We start from the raw sequence: 21,586 nt of genomic DNA on the forward strand, positions 1-21,586 counted from the left end.
TCCCAGTGTTCAGAACTGGTATTTATGTTTCTTCGAAGAAAGTGTTCTCCTGGCCAGTTCTGCACAGAATTCATTCACAGAGCATGTCTTGGATATACAGCTGACTAGATATGTCAGTTATGTTCCAAATGGGTTTTCACAGGTCAAGGTTCTGCAGGCAAGAGCAAATGCTATTTTTAGACAGGATAAGGTCACAATGCTTTTAGAGACAGTGAAGACTACAATAAAACCTATTGATCAGCCTCTGGAACTGGTACTCCAGAGAGACACGATGATTGAAACAAAAATTGCCCGGCTGTTTTCTCTGTTGACTCGGTGGGTAAAAGCTTGTTGGACTTAATATCTTTCGGGATATAAAATAAGTAAGAAGCAACTGTGTACAGATTACTGAAGTCCATCTAACCAGATGCAGAGGCAGGTCACGGGAAATACACTCCTGGCAGAACTCTGAAGGAGGGGATTTCAAAGCGACAAGTGTTACTTAAGGCCACCCCCCCCCCCCGCCCAAGAGTTCAGTCAAGACCAGCCTCCTCAACCCAGTGAAGGTGAAGGAAGGCTTTCACCTGCAGACTGTTGCCCCTAAACTTGAAACAGTGCCCCTCAGTCCAGGGCCACGTAAAAATTTTGAATTTTTTTCAAAAGAGATAAGTGTTTTACAGGTGTACCCCAAGAGACTTCAGTAAGAAAAAATAATTTCTTTCCAGTGAAATTTGAGGAATAAATTTAGAAGTCATACAAACACACAGGCACCCAAGCAAATGAATCATCAAGGCACAGAAGGCCATGGGAAAGTTATTTAACTGGCCCGAAGGTTCGTGAATTCACCAAGGTTTCCGCAGCAAACCCTAAATAGCTTATTTAAGTCAAATAGGAGCTTTAAATAAAGGCATGGATGTAATGGACTATCTTAAACTTCAGCCAGAGATCTAAAACTTTGAAATCAATTACATCTCCATAAATACCTCTGCATTATCAGCGGTGCTTGATTGTTTGGGAGACTCAGGACCACAGGAACCAGTGTGAAACTGTAGCGTATCTTCATTCATCATCTGCTCTCCTCTCCCAGCCCAGCTCGCAAACAAAACGTGCCGTGGTAAACATGATCCATATATCACATTGTGACACTGCCGACCCCATTAGTGAGCCAGGACTGTGCGGGAAGCAGCCTCCTATCACACATTAACAATACAACGGCTCACGCCTTTGCGCCCAGCAACGAGGGGCGGGGTGGGGGCGGGAAGAAGAGAGACGATAGGGCGGGGCTACAAAATCCTAAACTTCCCAACTGAATACATTTTTGGTCACCTATCTCTTTGGTAGGAATGTTACGTTCTCTTCTCTTCAGGCAATCACCAGAGGGGGAAGTCATGCTGCTGGGTGGCTGCCATTCATTTACTCTGTGCATTACCTTCCTTTGGTTCGGGTTAGTACTAAACTTTTTTCCCCTTTTTTTAAAACTTGTTTTTTGTTTTTACCAGAAACAAAAACCATGCAAACTCTTAAAGAGCTGATTATCATCGCACTCCTAATAAAAATGACCAAAACGCTACAAAGTAAAGAGGCAGTAATTCTAAAAGTTGCAGTTTAACTGAAGCTACAGATCTCACAGAGTGCCCCTGTCCTGTAAGGAACACAGACTTCCTGACTGGTTGATTTCCCCCTCGTTCTCAGCACAGGGGATAACAAAAGAAAGTGTTAGATAATCATTATCAAAGAGTAACTCTGTTGTTTTTCAGCATGCTTCTGAAAATGATGCTCTATCCAATCTAATGTCACACACAAATGGTACCTGCTGGACACTGTGGGAAAGAGAAGTGTCAACGGTAGACACCAAGTTGAGAAAAGACTGCAAAGATCACGTGTCCCAGAACAGGCCATATGCTTTTACCTACACCAGGAATAAAAAAAGAGCACTTTCCCTCAATTTATGCTGTCTGCAACCCTAACAGAGGGAGAGTTCTTCTAAACATGTTGCATCAGATGCCTTTAACGAGCGAGAATTTGTAACTCTAAGAACTCAGCATATGTAGGCTGTGTCCATACAGAGACACCAGCTTTGGGGTGGGGTGGGGGGAAGGAAAATATCACTGAATTCAGTCAGTTGACTTAATTTAAAATACCTAGGTTTTTTCATTCAACTGATTTCTTTGTCAAACACATTTCTATTTTGACACAGCTAGCCGTTGCCCAAAAAAGCAAGCTTGGAGAAAATACACATTAGAGCTGTTTAAAAAAAAAAAAACTTGCAACAATTACAACAACTGAAAGATAAAGAAATCTTACATGGCTAGAAACTTCTGTGACTTGTTACCATTCCATTGTATGGCGCTTCAGTTTTGCTTCCAGCAATTTGAAAGTTGCTGTTGAGCTTTCTGCTGTGGCATCCTGAGCCCAAGCCTTACTATCCACCACGGCTTCCACCTCTGAGGAAAAGCAAGAAAATACTCTGCCCGCTTTGCAGGTGAGCCCTTTCAGCAACTGGAGTCCAAAGAGCAGGGGATCTGCCTGCCTGGGTGTTCAGTTTGCTGGAGCACAGGAGAACTTAGAGACCCACCCAATCCAAACAACCTAGTTTACAGATGATGCCAGGAGCTGAAGGAAGCCAAGGTCTTACAGCTCAGGTCAGAAACTGGTTTCCAGGCCAGTGTCTGTCCACAATCATTAAACGTCAAGATTTGGTTCTAGAAAAATCCCCAAAGATCTCAATCCTTCCCCCAAAAAAACCAGTTTTGGTAATTTCCCACTGCCTTCATGGAAGAGTAAATTGTCTAGTTAATAAGGCCTTTACAAATTTTAATTTTATTGCTTTTTTTTTTACTTTATACTTTGGTAACCAAAAATAGTTTATCATAATGCTCTCAATTAGACTGTTTTCCTATTACAGGCAGATGTCATTTCCTAGTAGAGAGGGGTAGCAAGGGTAGAAGTAAGAATGCCATTTTTATTAACATAGTTTTTTCTGTAACAGTGACTTCACATTCTAGGTACAAAACAGGTATGGTCTCTCATCCTTCTGCAAAATCTAGACTGGTTCAGATTCAGAATCTGCTGAAAATCCTACATTTTAGGACCATGTGTTCTAGCAGAAAGCTCTTGGTTGGCTATATTTTGCTTTTTCCTCCCCAACAGATTTTTAAATAGTTTTCATTTTTAAAAGGATTTCAACTTCGGATTGTGCCGGTGCCAAAGCCCTATACATCTAATCAGTCAATCAATAAGACAGACAAAGCAGCACAGGTTCACCCTTTACCATTTGGGAAGTGCACACTGATTACCGCAGACTTCTCCCCCCATCTCAGACAGCAGTGCTCAAAGGGGTCCGCAAAACAAAAATGTATGGGGTAATTAAATGGATATTTATAATTAGAACTTAATAATTTGCATCAGGGACAAATGAGCTCTGATTTTAATCTGCAGCACATTTAGATTAGCCTGGAGATAGTGTAATTTGATGGTTTATAGGCCTCCTCTTGGATTATGAAATAATACCAAGCCTTCCAAAGACAGCGCGTCTGTGTCAGGAGTGTGTTAAAGGAGATGCAATGAAAATGTTTGACAACGTGAAAGCAGCCATAAATTACATGACAACTGTGTAAAAGTCATGATGAAACAAATAAAGGGCTGACCTATAATGCGTCTGATTCATTGTGACACACACAACTCCCTGCACTAATCTCTGCCCAGCCAACGCATTCTTAAGCGGGGAACTACTTAGCACCGGGAACATTGTAAATTATCACTAGTCAACAGCATTGATTTTTAGTCGACATTTCAATCAGGTTGAAGTAGAAATACTACCCGGCTCATCCAACAGCCTCTTCACCAGTCCGCTGCCCCTCCGCGGTCTCCTCAGTTACGGCTTTGTTAAATTTCCATTGCTCTCACCATTCAATATTTATTACAGCATCGCCACATCCAGGCACTTGGCCTGAAGGGTCACCGGCCTGCCTCTTGGGACATTAAATTCGTGCTTACCTTAAGGAAAGTAGAACCAAAATAGAAAAAGAAACAAAAAGCCACTCGCTATCCGAGAGCTGGCCTGATTTTCAAGCGAATGGAGAGAAAACTGGGGTGGGTGGGGTGGAAGAGGGGCTCTGAAGCAATGCTATTCCTTTTATCATTTTGGCTTTGCAGACAAAACTCAGAACTTCTCTTCTGGGGTGATCAGAGGACACCTCTACAAGTCCTGACCCGGGACGTGTGGACACTACGTAGAGAACCAGCAGAAGGGGCAAAGGGCAAGGAGGCAAGAATGCCAGCTCCAGGGCAGAGTAAGAACTGAAATGGAAGGAGTGGGGTTCTCCCTACACCCCAGCAGCCGCCTCCACCCCCACCCACCCGGGTCCACACCAGCGACAATCTCCTGGGGTTGGTTCTGAAAAACCTCCCTCAGTTCTAGTGGAAGGACCAACCGAGTGAGCTGAGCTCCCAGCTAATGCTTCTCAATGCTGAGGTCAACTCTTCAGCTCCCCCATGGGACCTCTGCACACAGTAGGTGCCTCTGCACACAGTAGGCGCCTCCTAACTACCAACTGGCTGAAATTATGTAAATGGGGGTCTACAGTGAACCAGCCAATTTGAAAGAATGGGTAATAAAAAGAAAACACTGACATTTGGTTTCGGAATACATTACGTAATCCCCCTGCAAAGAACCTCAGGTCTTGCTTCAGCAAATATTAATGGTGTCAGAGCAGCCTGCGGAGTGACTGGGGGAGGCCACCATGCAGTTGAAAACTTGCCTCAGGGAAAGCCACATGTGGATCATATGGAGTTGTTGACTGTAGTTTCCATTCAAATATTCCCTCAAGTCTCCTCGCATGCCTTCCGGACTCGCCTCACCACAGCACTGGTGCGGCCAGAGATGAAAACCTCCTTGAAGCAGAGTATTACCCCCAGCACCCCTACATACACAGATACACACACGAACACACACACACGAACACACATCTCTCCCTCGCTGTATAATTCTGCTTCTCCTTCCCCACCCTTTGAAGGTGTGGTCAGCAAAGAGAATGCCAGAAAGACAATAGAACAGAACTGCAGAAAGCCAGACTTCACCAGCCCTTAGAAGTCCTGGTTTGCTCTCCTGGTCGGCCTACCACTGTCTCCTGATCAAGTCAAACACAAATAGTAAAACCTCCTCCCTCATCTTCGCAGGACCCTGGCCCCGTTTTTCCAGCTCACTCTGGACAAATGGAGAAGTGACTACTTCCAAAGCAGAATTCCTTACATTGCAACTCTTTCCAACAGCTCCAAGGCTCCTCCAATGTGCCCAGGAGAGCCGCCCAGGGACTGGATGGGAACATTCCTCTCTTTCCCAGAAGACTGAAAAACTTGACCACAGAACCCACAGGAGGGCCAACCGTCCAGCGCCAGAGATTCCCACCCAGCTGCCGCCTGGCCCCACTGCAGACAGCTGCAGACCTTTTGAAGAGGTGGCTAAGGGTAAGGACTGGAAGCCAAAGGATTGAGTCCTTAATAACTGTGAGCCCTCGGGGAAGTTATTTAACCCTTGGTGAGCCCCCATTTCCTCCTCCACCAAACGGAGCTGTTAGGACTTCCCTTCTGGGTTGGCTGTGGGAAGGAGTAACAATAGGTTGGATACCAAGTATGGCAATAAAAATTCTTGGAGTGCATCCTGTGTGGCACATAATTTATATGCTTTCTCTCATTCATTCCTTGCATCCACCCTATAAGGGAGGTACTTTGGTTCGTCTCCCCCTCACAGAGGTTTAAATGGTTTACCCAAACTCTCCCAACCAGTCAGTGGGCGAAGTAGAAATCTGAACCCCAAGTGGCCATGTCACACACCCAGGCACACGCTCCTGGTGAGGCGGCACCTGGGGGAGATGGTAAAGCCTGAGGGAGCTCCCACTGGAGCGGAGCCCCCAGTCAGCCCACCTCACCATCTGCTGCGGCTCTCGAACGACTCCACCCAGGGACCCCACCCCACAGGCTCCCACCGGAGCCCGATCAATGGGAGGCAGACAGAGTCTCTCAGGGCTTTAGAACCCTCCCTGCCCTGTTCTCCTCTCCTCCAGCCTAGTCACCCCACCCCCAGGCAGGACCTACGGGGACCCCAGTTCTGACAGGAGAAAGACGTCCCCAGCCACGAGTCATAGCCACAGTAGTAACTGGCTTCCTCTAGTGCTTACCACGCACGGGGCAAGAGTTCTCATTTAACGCTCCCAACGTGCACGAGGTGGGTCCCGGGGCTGCCCCACGGTACAGATGGGGAACCGAAGCTCAGAGATGGAGAAAGCTGCCCGAGCTCAAACAACTAGAAATGGCACCGCTTCTTCGCCATTTTATTTCAGGTGCTCACAGAGGCTGAAGAGGATGAAAAAACGAGACACACGTTTTTAAAGGCCTATTTCCCCTCTTTTCAGGCCCTCTTCCTTTCCTTACCACTCAGGTGACAGAGACACCTCAGTGGGAGAGAAGACAGCACCTGAGGGCCTGGCTGAGTTTTTTGGGTGGTTTGTGGGATGAGCCGAGAGGCCTCCACCTTTTCCCCATCTCCACTGGCTATTAGATGAAGAGGGAGAAAAATTCACCTGCCTTGTGAGGCTTCCACCTGGGGCAGTGAACATGACTTTATCACATTTTATTTGGGTGGTCACACTGGTGCCTTGTCAAGTTCATGGTGGGGAAACATAGGCTTCATTGCGTGAGCTGCACTTCAGACAGGCCCCCACACCACTTGGAAGCGTCCCCCAGGTGAAACTCTATGAACCCAGCTTTAGCCCCAGCAGCGCCTCTGGTGGGAACCAGAACATGCCTCCTGCTGGTAAGTAACAGGGAAATTCAATTACCTCGCCACTCGTGGTGGGAGGGCAAAGATTGAACATCAAAAGAGCTAAAAATGTCAGGAAGTTATTGGGCTGATGGCTCTTGCTTGCCAACCCTCATAAGTGAATGCATAATGTCACCAAAAAAAAAAAAAAAAAAAAAACAGACCAAAGAAGATAAGACAATTGAGAACAAAACAAGCCTAGATACACAGGTTTGCCATCAGCCCTGCGCAGGAAATGCTGTGCTTCCAACACCAGCCCTTTCTCCCCACCCCTGGCCTTTCCTGAGCCTTGCGTTTGTATTATCATTCGCAGCCACCAACAGTTCAGTTCACAGGACCTTTCCAGCAAGTTCAACTTCAGCCATCAAAAAAAGAAAAGAAAATAGTTTCTACTGATTTCCTACATGCACATGCAGGCCCATCCACCACACCCCACCCCAGCTTCTCACACTTATACCCCAGTACACGCGCTCACACACGCTGGTCTGCTCACACCAAACCCTTCCAATCCCGGGCCCTCAGGTTACTGGCGTTATCACAACTCTTTTTCTTCCCAACTGGCAAGCCTGGGAAGATGATAGAACCTGTGTGTGTAGCCAAAAGACTGGCCTCAACTGGTTTAGAGGGGAAAAAATTGAGCTGTGTGCCTTTTTTTTCTCTTGCCGTTAGCCAAAGACCTGGGAACATCTGATGTACAGTCAGAGGAAAGAAAGAAAGAAAAGAAAGAAAAAAAAGAAAAGAAAAAGAAAGAAAGAGAAAGAAAAGAACAAACCACTGAAAAGGCCTGGCTGCACTGGGGCCCTGACACGCTCTCATCTAAAGCTTGGCCCTCGGCCAAGTTCATCTGTTAATGGACAGCCACAACCAAGGGCCTGCACCTCCCCCACCACCCCGGCTCTTCTCTGTTCTCCTACCTCTTTCTAGCTCCTAAACACTAGACATCGATTATGTCTGTGCTTTTCCCTTTCTATTCAAGATAAACAAAGTGCTTCAAGTTCAGGGCACACCCTGGGACCCTTGACAAAACAATCTATCATTCTGTCTGCTAAACCAGTCTGGCTACACCGCGGCCCAGGGAGCAAGGCTCCCAATGTACAATTTTCCCTTTGTGCTCCTTCCCTCTTGCCAATAACCTCTTTTCTTTACCACCTTCTCCAGAGCAGATGGACTTGACCACTTCGCTTAAACCTCCCCCACTTGCAACCTCAGACATTAAAGAAAAGAACGGAGATCCTGGCCACCCCTCCTCCTGCCCAGGTTTTTTGCCTCCTCCCGTGGGCCCCCACATCCCTGGGGGATACACACGAAACGCTGTTAGACCCCCACAACCCTTTCAGCCCTCTCAGACCCTCACCACGGACACTCACCCAGAAAACAAATTGAATGCAGGCACTGCCCCCTTTTTCACTCCCTGCAAGAATATTTTAAGTGAGTTTTGTTTTAAATCATATCCATTCATTTATTCTGACTTGCAATTAAATGCAAGTACACTTTTTACAACCAGCACGGAATGTATTAATTATTACTACAAATGGTCAAATGAGAGCACGGTCCCTCCTAAAAATATTAATAAAATACATAATAAATAATATTAATGAAACAAAAATAGATTCATAAGCCTTGGCCAGGGCTTTTATTATTTTGCACAAGGGAAAATCCAGCCAGTGGAACTTGCTATACATACTTTGGCAGCACTCTAGTCAACCACCACCACTGAACTCTGAAGAGTGGGTTTGTGGGGGGTCAGGGAGGGTGGTGCCCTAGGTGTCAGGGGCTCAGTGCAGACACCACCCTGAGAAGCTGATGGACGACGGCCACAGTGCACAGGCAACATCTCACGCAGTGTCCCCACGTGGGAGGGGAAAGTTACCCACAGGCTGCTTCCCCTTCCTAACACGGAGGCTCTCATTTCAGGGCTCAGCCCTGCCCTGAAGGAACAAGTAAGGTCTCCCAGACGCAGAGGGCAGTGAGCCCGGCTAAAATTAAGGGCTCACGATTCAGGCCCACTTAACTGCACTGCACCAGCGCTGGAAGCCACCCTCTGGCCTCACCACCAGGCCCCCGCTAACCTGTCTCCACATCACACAGCCCCCCATGTCACCCCCAGCACCCCCTCCCTCCCCTCCCCCCAAAATCCAACACACCCACAGCACAATTGAATCTAATTAAGATAGAGAAGAAATTTGCATTTTCTTTTCACTGTACCCCCAGTAATCACAGAAGTTCTTCAAATTTTGAGAATTTTGTTCCTCTGCTAATTATTTCCCTCATTTTGCATTTCAAGGCACAAAGGCAGTCTATTTCACTGGTGGTCTATTAATAGTTTGAAGTTTCGAGCATCAGAGGTGGGGTGGTGGTTGGGTTTTTTTTTTTTTCTTTTAAAACCATTCTGTCATTTCCAGTTTTGAAAAAAGGTATTTTGTTGTTGCTGTGAGTGGTGGTGATGTTAACATTTCTTCCAAAAGACAGCTGAGCTGTGCCGTTCTGTGTATTAGATTTAGTCCCCTCCATAACAGTCACTCTCAGCCTGGTTTACTGATTTACAGAACCTTGGTATGTGAATGGCAAAAAAAAAAAAAAAAGAAAGAAAGAAAATTCCTTGGCATAAGTATATGTTTGCTGATCAAATTTCAGATCATGTGTTGTTCATTATTATGACTTTACATGAAAAACAGTTTGCCACAGTGAGATGGATTCACTTTATGTGCTTTCTACCCCCCCAATCCCTTTAAATATTTTGAAAAAAACAGTATAATTTTTTTAAGGTACGTTTAAAGCATGAACTGGTTTGGATTAAAACAATGTTTCAATGTCCACAAATTCCCTCAAAATATATTTTTAGAAGCCTTCTGCGAAGCCACACATGGTTTGCAGGGAGCGAATGAGATTGTCCCACCAAGAAAATTTAATGGTGATTTAAGAAATTCTAATATTTTTCGTTTACTTCCCATAGAATCATTTGTGCACTTGACACTTGTACAGCTTCTCCATCATCTAACAACCTACTCTGGGTACACTAGATTATGCCAACCTATTAAGAATGAAATTCGTGCTCCACATAAGCAGAAGTCTCCCATCGGTTTTGACTCACCATTATGTTTCAGGGTAGAGTGTTATTATATCCGAGTGTAAAGCGCAGCTACTCCCCACTCACGGTTTTTAACTCTAATACTGTAATCTTTCTTGCTGCTTCTAGGGCTGTGTCAGTGTTTACATTCCTGGAAGTTAAATAAACCTACATGGCAAAACTCCTGGATAGACTGAAATAATAAGGCTTGTGATGACTACATTGTTTACTTTTTACCTTGTTAGGATCCCTTTCTTGTAAAGTTTGGGGGAGAGACAGAGCGAGAAGGAATGAAGGGGGGGGCGATACGAGATGGAAAGAGAGATTTACACACTGGCTTCCATATGTCACAAAGCCCTTCCTACCCACAACCAGCATGAGTGAGGCAGCGTGTCCAAGTAAGTTTCGCCTTTTTCATTTTGTTTTGTTTTCCTCCCAACCAGGTCATCTGAATACCCCCCTTCTTCTCTGCTACCCTCCCCCCAATAAAAAGTATGAAACTTTTTTTTGCCCATTTTCAAATAGCAAATTATCCATTAGATTTCATCATATCTTAGTAAAGCAATTACATCAAGAAAATGATAGTGCGTGTGGAATCAATTATGCATGCAGTTGGCCGGAGACCAAAGGCTGTGAAGTCGGAGAGGGCAGAATCGCTCGACACACACAAATAAAAAGCCCCTGGATCTCACAGATGGACCCCATCAGTTCATCTTACTGCCTAAAAAGTTCATGCACTTAATAATTTATTTGTGTTCTGGATACTGTTTCCCAGCTGAATATTAACAACTTTGAACTGAAGCATGCTTTTAGCATGGTATGGATGGAAGTCACGGTGGGGCAGTGCTAGGGTCCCTCGGAGGTTAAAATTGTAGTTATGTTTCTTACACACTGTTCATTTTCCATCACCATTTATTTTCTTTCATTACACATTCCTTTTAATCAGAATATCAGTTTCAGTGTTCTGATTCTGCTTGTTAACCAGTGATAAACTCATAAACCAAAGATGAACATCCATAAGGCAGCACAGACGATTCGACAGCGCAGGCAAAACACCAAAATCACAGGCCCTCAAAAATCGGAAACCGTTAGTTGGCACCTTGTTTTCACGACCAGGGCACTTGTGTACCTTGAGGGAGGCACTGGGGGCCCAGAGACCACGATGCACTTTAGTGACGGGGGGGAGGACACCAGGAGAGCAGCTTGAGAGCAGCAGCTGAACAAGGCCACAGGGAAACTGACTTGAGCTAAAAGATAAAGAAGCTAGCCAAACCCAGGCCCAAGACGAGTAGGTGCCAGCCGCATGCTTAAAGGGGAAATCCGAGGCATTGTTAGAAAGATCTGTAGTTTGCAGTCGTCTCTCTTCCAAAGGAAGAGCCTGATGTCTTAATCCACTGGAATATTCAAGTCTCCCTGCCATCAAACTAACAATGAAACTGCCGACAACTTTCGTGGGGGAACTAGGCCATACATATTTCTGTGCATATCTGGAGGTGCCTCCGTCACACACTCAAATTTTACCGTCTTCCCTCCAAATGAGAAGGATTTCCAGCCAACACTTCCACAAACTGTACTTAACGTTAAAAGAAAACGGATAAAACATATGTAATTACTCAAGGTTAGACTTCTAATTCCTCGATTCACTAAAGGAAACTTGGCAAGAAGATGCATCATTTTGCTCCTTTCTACTGGGGCATCTGAGGAGGAGAGCCACTGAGGCAGCTAATACACAAAACATGATCAAAAGTGATTAACAACAGCTTCATATGCAAATTGCATTAATGAAGGAGTGCAAAGTCATCATGTAAATTAAATATGTCAAATCTCTTGGTGAACTTTCAATCTTGAGAAGAAAAAACACTGCTTTAATTTTTTTACATCATCAATTTTGCAAGATTGAAAATCTAAGAATCTTGGTGCTATAAACAATTTTCACCTTTTTTTTCTCCTTCAGCGGCTGACAGGCCAGCCTGATGTGCACCGAATGTACATGTTAATAGGCCAATCAAAAATGCAAAACAATTCGCAATTACTGGAAGGACCTAATGGTCATTAGAATTTACAACTAGGTAATGAACTGAAGTCTGCCCACACCATGCATATTCATAAAGCAATTTAGCCTTTGAAGATTAAAGAAGTGCTTAAAATTCAAATGAGCTTTAGCAAATTATCAGTAAGATTCATCCAAAAAGCAAAGGGTTTTTCTTCCTATGATTTCCTCATTTTTTTAATGCAAAATTGTTATATCTTCCAGACTGAGCTTAAACTAAACATTGAGCTTCTAGTGAAGCCGAAGGGGCTGCGAGACAAACAGAGGCAGCAAACATCGTTACGGACTTTGTTCATAAAACTAAGCCCTGAAGAGCCAAACCTATCTCTAAACATGGTAATTTATCAAAAACAGCCCGGAGTTGCTCATGGGCAGTACTGCACAGTCCTCCAACAAAACAGATTAACATGCGTCCCACCACCCTCCCAAAAAAGCCTTTTCCCCTTCAAGTTCAGTCTCCTGTGTAAACATCCACTATGGTATAAAAACAGCTTTTTCATCGGCTTGGAGTGGCATTCATTTTAGAAGTTTCTGCTTCCAAAGGGAAAAGAGCAAGAAAGGAGAGCATATGAGGCAGGGGAGGGAGGTCTGGTTTACTTCTGAAGAGTGAAAATCCTGTCGGTGTATATTTATCTTCCTGGGGGTTCCCCCATCCTGCCCTGGCAGCTTTTACATCAGCTGACATTCAAAAAGTTGTAGTGTCCACCCACCACCGCCGCCACCCCACCCACCCCAGTTATTAGGGTGTCGTGGGAATTTGAACGTTCATGCTTCCCAATTACCAGTCTAGAGAAGACTCTAACTCACCCCTGGAATGCTAACTCATACCTACCAACCTCATGACATTTAAGAAATTCCAGTTATAGAATTCCCAGGAAAGGGCCTCCTCTTCCCCCATCCCAAACTCCCAATGCAGGTGAAAGCGCCAAAGTGCATGTCCGACCTCTCCTGCAAGTGCACAAGGCAGACAGGTAGCCACAGCCCTGTAAGCACCACGTGCCTGTGCTCACTGCTCCGCTGCCAGACCCAAAGGGCTCTCTCTGCTGTGGTGGCTCTGTTTGAAACCCTATTGAAAATATTCCAGTAACTTCTCTCTGCTACCCCTCTCCTGCTCCACTGCCCCCCCGCCGGAGCCACACCACCCCCAGCCCCTGCTCAGCCTCAGATGTTATTCCAGAGTTAATCTCACCTGCAGTACAGGTCTATGGAAGAAGCAGGAAAGGGGAAGAAAAAACTCAGGTACTACCCTGACTCCTTGACTCTCTTATCCGTGAGCACTCCTCGGAAACATGCCACATTTTAACATTTATTGGAAAGAATAGGATGCAGAGCTGCATGTAACCCATATCCAGAACCATCTGTATGAGCCACAGGTCCACGGTCCTGCCCAATTCCGTTTGACACTAATGTTAGTCTACATGAGCAGAGTTCAATGGGGGTTGATATGGGATGTGACAGAGTAAATCAGAACTAGATTAAAAACAAAAGTTTAGAAACCGATGCTACACTGCAGAGCAAATGGGACTTGAAGGCCAAATTTCCCCTAACTGCCTTTAAGTCATTTTCCCTATTAGAACCGTTGGCCTGCCACCCCTCTGCTGGCAAGGCTGCAGTCACATCAGAAAGTAGAGTGTGATGCGTATAGGAAGGTCGGAGATATTCCTCTTTAGATACAATACCTATATATTTAATATATAGCAATTAACTTCTGGTCAGGAGTCTGCGGGCAGCAAGCTGCCCCATGCAGATAGGAGGGGACGGGGCCCAGAGCCGGGACCGGCACAAAAGACAGGTCTAACAACAATGCCTGCTGTCAGCAGCTGAATTATTTTTATACAGGAATTTTTATCTCTATTGTACAAACAAGTACGTGTCTGTGCAGACTTGTTAAGCAATCCACTTGTATGTAGAATAAGATTTTTTTTTCTTTCTTGCTACCAGTCACACAGCTCCAAGATCAGAAGAAATACACAGTCTTTGAAGCTGCTCAAATGTTTTAGTTAAAAGGACAGCAGTTGTTTTCAAAGATCCAAGAGTATCTTTATCAGAATTAAATTTTTCCTTATTGATTTTTCCCCTTAACATAACAAAAACATAACATGAGAAGGTTACGATTTATTATTAAAATTTTTTCTCAGGCTTTAAATCATTCTTCAGTAGCAATGTTCACTTTTAAATGTAAAAGAATAATTTTTTTAAATCTGAGGACAGGATGGAGTAGGAGAGAGAAAAATCATGAGATTTAAACTTAACATTGGTTAGTGTATTGTTTTAAGTGTGAACTCAGAAACTTGGGGCGGGGGCCAAAAGGAGCAGTCAGTGCCTTGTTGAGAGCTGCCCCTCAAGTGTAAATAAATCATGAAATCATGGTATCGCCTTAGCAGGTAAAAGGAAACGCTTCAGGTTCTGTTTGCTTGTTTGTTTGTTTGTCTGTTTGGTTTTTGGCCCAAAGAAAAATTCATATTTGAAATGTGAAAGATCAGACATGGCAGACATAGTGCCTTGTGCTCTGGCTAGGGTAAGAACTCAAGCTACACCTTGTTTCCCTAAAAATTAACAGATCTGATTCTTTTTACAGTTTTTGTGCACCGATACATATCAAGAAAATGAACAACTGATGAATATAAATTTAAATGCCCTGATGCTTTAGCAGGAGGCTTCCTTGTGTTTTGTAGAAAGTTCAAAAAGAAAATAGAAGGGGGGATGGGACACAAGAGCACCTGTGTTCTTTTCAAAAGCCCTTTGCAGGTTTCACAATAATTCCATTCTTCATTTTAATGGGATTTTTTAATCAGTGGACTCGCCTCTATCTAAAACTAAGATCAAATTGTAGGTGTAATTGTTCATTGCCAATGCTAACAAGAGGGAAGATACAAACAGAAACTCATTGTGAGTGACCAAAGGTCCCCAGGTATCCCCTTCATCAACATGCCTGCTCCAGGTTCCCCCTGGGAATTCCCTGGCGGTCGATTCAACTCTGCATAACAGGCTGCCAACCCTATCTGGAAAAGGGTATGCAGGGCACCTTCTTGCCTCCTTTACAGGAAGTTTAACCTGATTGTCTCACCTGTAGTGGATATAATTTGTTGTCGAGCACTCTAAGAACTCGGTATTTTATCTTTCTAAAGAGATCAGAAAGGGAAAAGGAGGGCGGCAGAGGGAGAGAGCCTGGCCCTGGTGCTCAGCACACCAGCTCAGAGCAGCAACCCGCTCAGGTGGAGCTTCCAGCGGCATTGCATCAGATCCGCCCCACAGGCCTCCAGGGTGAGCCCAGAGATGAAACACTCCGGTTCCCTGTCTGCAAACTTCTCATTCGCCAGTTCTTGGCAGCTTATTTTTCCAAGTGTTTTGTTTCAGGAAATGTGTGTGTTTTTCTTTGTACGTTTTGTGGATTTACCACAACTGGTTCTGACAGCTGTTGATTCTGTTAAATGAACACATTACAAAAATCCTCTTTAAAACCTCAAGCAAGAATGAGCTCAAAAATAATGGTAAAATATTTTAAGGGAGGTCCAGTTGAGAGTTGGTTTCAGAAAAACACAAATGAAGGTACAAAGGTCCGGCAAGTCAGCACTCGACTTAAACTGAGTGTGTGCACATGTGCCTGTGTGTGTTTAATGGGGTAAGAGGGGTGCTGCAAATCACCACAAATATTTACACTGTACACCCTTTGTTCAAATCGCATACTTTTAACAGCAAAAGCTGGAACTGTGGCTATTTAAAATTTTCAAATATTCAAACGCCTGTAATTAACCATATGAAACAAATTATGTTGCATTTCTCCATAGAAGCACACACACACAAAAAAAATTCTGGTGGACTGGGAGGTGGCAGAGTTGGGGAGACAACTCCAAGAGCAGGAAAGGATGATGTTTTCATTTTGCTATAGATCAAAGAACCAGAATGAAAACTGTGGCATACACAGCGTTTTTACATCGCTGTCTTTCACACAGGGCTATCTAAGTTTACACAATTCCCCAGACTAGCTGCATATTAAGCTGGCTGTGTACAGCTTTATTATGGTTCGGTGGTGGAAGAAGCATTAATATTCCGGCTCCGCATCTGACAGGGCATTTACATGCGCCCATCTGAGCGGCACCTGAGAGCTCCTCCAAGGTGCAGTAACTGAGTGCCTATTGTAAAGGCAAATGAAGCTCACCTATTCCCTGCTGGGGTCAGAAGTGACCTCACCACCCCCCATGGCCTCAAATCCTTCCCTTGCCAACCTAACTCAATGCCATCGCAGAATGACGGATGAGCTCAGAAATAGACCCCAAGTTACGAACCCTGCTAAGAACAGCAAAAGCCTTTGCTGAAATGTTTTAAAAATGCATAGAGAGTGCAGCTGGCCAGTAAAAAAGCAGGAAGACAAATTCCAGTGAACCCACTATGGACTCCGTTACATTCTAAAACTGATTAGAAATACAGTCTGATGTTTACTGGCTTCAAATTGAGTTTGGCATCAAGCATACTGGCTTTAATAATGCTGGCATTTTTTTATGATTATTATTTTAAATCTGCCTCCGGTCTCTAGGAGCACATGTGGAGAGCTAGAGCATTCTTATTCGTCAGGTTACATTTCCTGGAAATTAAGTTTGTGACAGAAAACGACTCTAGTAGCAATAATATGGTTCATGCTCAAATTAATTAGGTCATTGTTGTAAAAACTACATGGCAAATTACAAAGGTAAATTTACTGATATTGGCCAGAGCTCTACACCCTGGAAGGAGAGGGGAGAAGTAGCTGGGGGCTGCTGATGTACCTGGGCAGAGGAAAGAACAGAGAGGTGAGGGATACAATGGCCAATTTTCTATTTGTATTACAAATAAAAATACTAGTCATTATCCATTAAATTATATAGTCTGATCATATTTTATGAACTTTATTAATATCCTCCAAATTGACACATAAAATAAAAACCTGCTTGATTTGGGATGTTAAAAATGGGCACTAAGTTTTTTTTTTAATTTTTTAAATCCTTGTAATAACAACAGTGCTGACATAACCATGACCCAAATGAAATCTGAACAAGCAGAAAGGTACTAAAGATCCTTGGTGATTAAATCTCTTGCTAAAAAAGTGGCAAGGTGCCAGGCTGGGTCCAGCTTGATGCTAAGTGCTCTTTATTGCACAAAGCTGGTACTACTGTCTGTAAAAACAGACTTGGGCTTGGGGTAAATTTTGTCAAATGATTCCTTTGTGCAGTAAAGGGAGTGAACAGACCAACCACAGTAGATTAAATTAACATCGAATGACACAATCTCACATCTCCCTCACCGAGCCACTTCAGTTAAATTTCAGATTTTTCCCCAAAGAAAAGCCAAACTTTCTTCCTTTCTCCCTGACTCATGTGGGAAGCTGTCATCCATCTAGTCTCCTTTATTAAACACTTTCACGAAGAAATCATGAAATTCTGAAAAATGCTTCCCTAGGATTTGCATGTTTGTTATGTACTCCAATTAGTCCTCCCACATTAGTCAAACTACCTTGACGCTGCAGTGTGAAATTAATGATTTTCCAGGACTCTAAAATGTGCCATTAGTATGCATCCAAATCGCCTCTTCCCTGAGCTTAAGGTTTGCTGTCCTGACGGTGCCTGTTTCCACACCCAGTTGCATCCTTCCAGCCCATGGGCAGCTCCTCCATTAAATGCCACGTTCAGCAGGAGAAAGGTGTGCAAAACAGATTTCAGAGCCTTTAAGTCACAACTTGCAACACAACAAGGAATGGGGTGATTTAAGAAATTACAGCACTGTTTTTTTAAGTTTTCACTGAATAAACACAGAGAATGGGAGGGAAACTTTCTCCCTCTGCTCCTGTTCTTGAAGTGAATACATATTTGTGTTTCCAATAAAAGGCCATTTTTACATTAACTGTCTGTAACAGCAGGAGACAGAAAAACTAACACAATCGCCACATCACACACAGGATGATCTTCATATCACGTGGCCCTATTCTCAAAACGATTATTTATAAAAGACAACTAGGAAAATACACAATGCATCTTTTCTGTGTCACGGAAAGGATACTGTCTGCAGAACTTTGGATCTTTGGGATCTTCCACCTTTTAGGGGTTTTTTTTTTCCATTTTGGCTTTCCGAAGTAAATTTAGCAGCCATGTGGGCCACTGTGTTTAATTAAGCTTTCAAAAGTCCTCTGACAATGCCAACAATTGTAAGACACTTCTGCAGCTCAATCATGCAATCACTGTGACAGTTCTATTTACAATTTGTCTTAGAAAGAGTTTCTCTGACATTGCACTTTGACAAAACATCCAAGCTGCCAGTTCACAACCTTTCTCTGTCTTATTTACAAATACAGCTTGTACATAGGACTCCTAGTCTCATGAACATGAGTCTGTGGGTAGTGGTCTCACAAACACAGGCTGCCAATGAAAATCCCAAGAATTTATTAGGAAACAATATTCTCTGGTCCATGGGTTCTGAAGGTAAATAAAATGTTAATCAGTATATTGGGGGGGTGTTGTGGTTGCTGCTTTTTTAGCTGCCAGACTAAAAATTCACTTCAGCAGTCAGTAGTTTTTATTCAGAATCACACAAATAAAGAAAAGGGAAAATAAGGAGTCATAATAGGACACTGTAATTTATGGTCTCATTTACAATATGCTGTAAAGCATACAAGTACATCCTCCTGTTCAGTCTGAACTAGGAAAGAATTAGAATGGGCACAAAGAGAAAAGGCAACTTGATTTTCTAAATTCTGGAAAGCGTAAGTATGTTATACTTGATTCACCTTTAAGTAACATGCTACTGTATTTCTGTTCTGAATTACTATTTCTCCCTTCATTAGATATCTCTCTATCTTAACATGTTATTACCTAGATATGAGCATGCTGTCTAGGCAAATAATTTTTAAATATCCTGATATAAATACCTCTGCTCATGATTTTTAAGAAGGAAAAGATGGTAGTAGTAGACTTTACTAAAGGTTAGAGAACTTACCATATTTTCTCCCATTTTCTCAAAAATCCTAATTTAAAGATTTCTACATGCAATAACCCAAACCCTGAAACCTGACACTATAGGATAACATTTTTTGGCCTTTTCTACAAGTGAACAGCAGTTTTACATTCACTAATGTCTAATGAATATTTCCCCCATCGTAAAATATAAGAGTAGAAAACAAAACCAAAGCCCTATTAAAAGCCCTGGCTGCCCGTCAGAAGCTGCTGATATCTGATGGTGGCTATTGGACACACAAACTGATGAACTGGGCCCCACGCAGGGCAACCTGCTCATTTCCAGTTAAATTAACACTACTGCAATGGTCTCAATGAATCACAGTCATATAATATTCTGGCTATTTGAATAAAGTGACAAAAGCAACCTGATCGTTGTGCATGTGTGGAGTTAACATGCGTCCATGGGTGAAGTGATGGGCACATACCCATCTATCTGCCAGGTCAAAATCATCCTTTCTAAAAAATACTCAGCACAGTCAAAATGTATACCATTTACTGAAGATTTAAAAGATCTCCACCTTATATACCTATTTGAAAGCCCCAGATTCTAGGCTTTATTTATCTCAGGAAGATCTGTTGCTATTTTATTCCTGCTTCCTGCCTATAAAATGGCACAGAGCACACACAGTGAGCTCAAACCCAACTGACATCACTTTAATAAAGCCTTTCCTACACAGCGCACTTAAATGACTACCTTTTACGTGGTTGCCAAACATATTCTTCTAGAGATTCATCAATATATCTCTTTCCTAATACAGGGCATTGCTTCTCCTTTCTTTTTGTGACACAACTGAAATATCTACTGAATGATTACTCTTATTGTTTCCCTCCTCACTATAAAGAGAAAAGCCGACTTGGAATTCTGAAGACGTGCTTGAGAGAAATGGGCTGGGAGTACACAGCCGTCTTCCAGAACTTCGCTTCAGAGGTACCTGAGGACCAGGGCATCTTAATTTACGTGCAATGATAGAATGTTAATTTCACCATAGGAAACTCTTAATTCGTTACTGTGAATTATGAGAAGTCGTGAGGCTAGTTACTGACATCTCACTTTGAGATGTGACCATGCTATTTACGTTCAGCCAATTCCATGGTGGGAACAGTTGATTAAACACAATGAAAGGAATCAAGGCTTTGTAATTATTCATGCATGCAAGGTTTACCTCACCTGGGTTGAAGCACTTGTGCACCCATTGAATATCTTAGAAGCCTTACTTAGCTTTTTATCTCAGTGAGATTATTTCATGTTAGCCTTATAAAACATAGTATAAAGTTGCCCTTTGTTTTGACTTCTCTGGGTCTGTTATTGTACTGGTTTTTTTAAAAAATAGTAATAGAACCTTTATGACAACCAGAGAGTTAAGGGAAATATCTTTTCTTTCCCTGCACAGATTCACAACTGTAACAGCAAAAAGCCTTTACTATCGGGCCTTCCCTCAGCTTTTAGATTCTTCCTCTAAGTACAGAAGCACAGAATTTCCAAGCTGCTTAATCTGAGACTGAATAACCTATCTGGGACCTCAGTAAGAAGTGTGGTTTTAATTCTTGCTTGACAGACACTGTGTTTTGTCTTTTAAACGGGCAGCTCGATATGTAAATACGATGTTACATCACACAAGTGTTACTCCATATTTGGTGATTTAGAAAGGCTTTGGATCTCCAAAGATGACAAATCCCCTTCCGCTTGCTCTTGCTTCATTAATCATGCCTTACACTTCTGTTCATTTTCCTTCCAGTCACAAGACAGCACATGGAAATGGTCATTGCCATATCCTACTGGGGGGGACATGGAAGGAAGGGGGAAATAGAATCTTAACCTACACGTCACATAAGCTAAATGCAGTGGGTTTGAGAAAAACGTTTTGTAAATGCAGCTTGCCTAGGAGCAGATTTTTCATTTCACTGAAGGAAAAGTATCTGAATACTACTGCAGGAAGCATTTAAAAATAAAAGAAAGAAAGAAATGCCACGTTTGAGTTTAATGATCAAATTCCAGAGGGGGAGAAAAGAAATAATACGACATTTAATCCCCTCTGGACCACTGACCTACTACAGTTCAACTTTGTGGTCAAACTAGGTCAGAGACACAAGTTCCAGTGAATCAATTGATTATATGCACTATCTCCCCTTAAACTGAACAAATCTCCTGTCTTTGGGGGAGGGGATAGGGGAAAATAGAGGAAAGTGATCCACCAACAGGCAAGCCGTTTCTGTCACCACAGAATCTGCATTCACTTTGTCTTACGTGTTAAATCACTGCTGTTTCACAAAAAAGTGCGCTAAGGACCACTACATTGTGTTGCTGTTTATCACTTAGAGTAGGGATTTAAGTCCCTCTGTTAGCTGTTAATTCCTTTTCCCTGGAGCTGCTGAGAAAACCCACACACCTAGCTACCTCTCTGCTAAAATTAACCAAATGAAGGAGAGCTATTGAATGTATTGTATTTTTCCAAGAGAATTTTTACATTGCGTTATAGCAGAAACAGTGGAAGTATGGACTGGACATTTGTAAGGGTGACATGTGGTTGTGTAAACCACAAACAAAATCAAGATACATCTGTCAAAACCACATCAGAGACAAGAGAGAGCACAGAGAAGCATTTATCATTTAGCTGAGGAGGGAGGCTGCAGGGAGCAGCCGTTCCTGTCAAACCAACCTTTTGAAATTTCCAACATGCCCTTAAACTTTT

The 21,586-nt window shown here is 43.2% G+C and overlaps 1 protein-coding gene across 12 annotated transcripts in view; it reads right to left on the minus strand.

The window, feature by feature from the left end:
* BCL11A (BCL11 transcription factor A) overlaps nucleotides 1-21,586 on the minus strand; it is a 95,674-nt gene that overhangs the window by 65,496 nt on the left and 8,592 nt on the right. The window lies entirely within an intron of this gene.

Source organism: Artibeus jamaicensis, unplaced genomic scaffold (assembly GCF_021234435.1).
Source record: "Artibeus jamaicensis isolate MK-2021 breed Jamaican fruit bat unplaced genomic scaffold, CSHL_Jam_final contig_465, whole genome shotgun sequence".
Taxonomy (NCBI): Eukaryota; Metazoa; Chordata; class Mammalia; order Chiroptera; family Phyllostomidae; genus Artibeus; species Artibeus jamaicensis.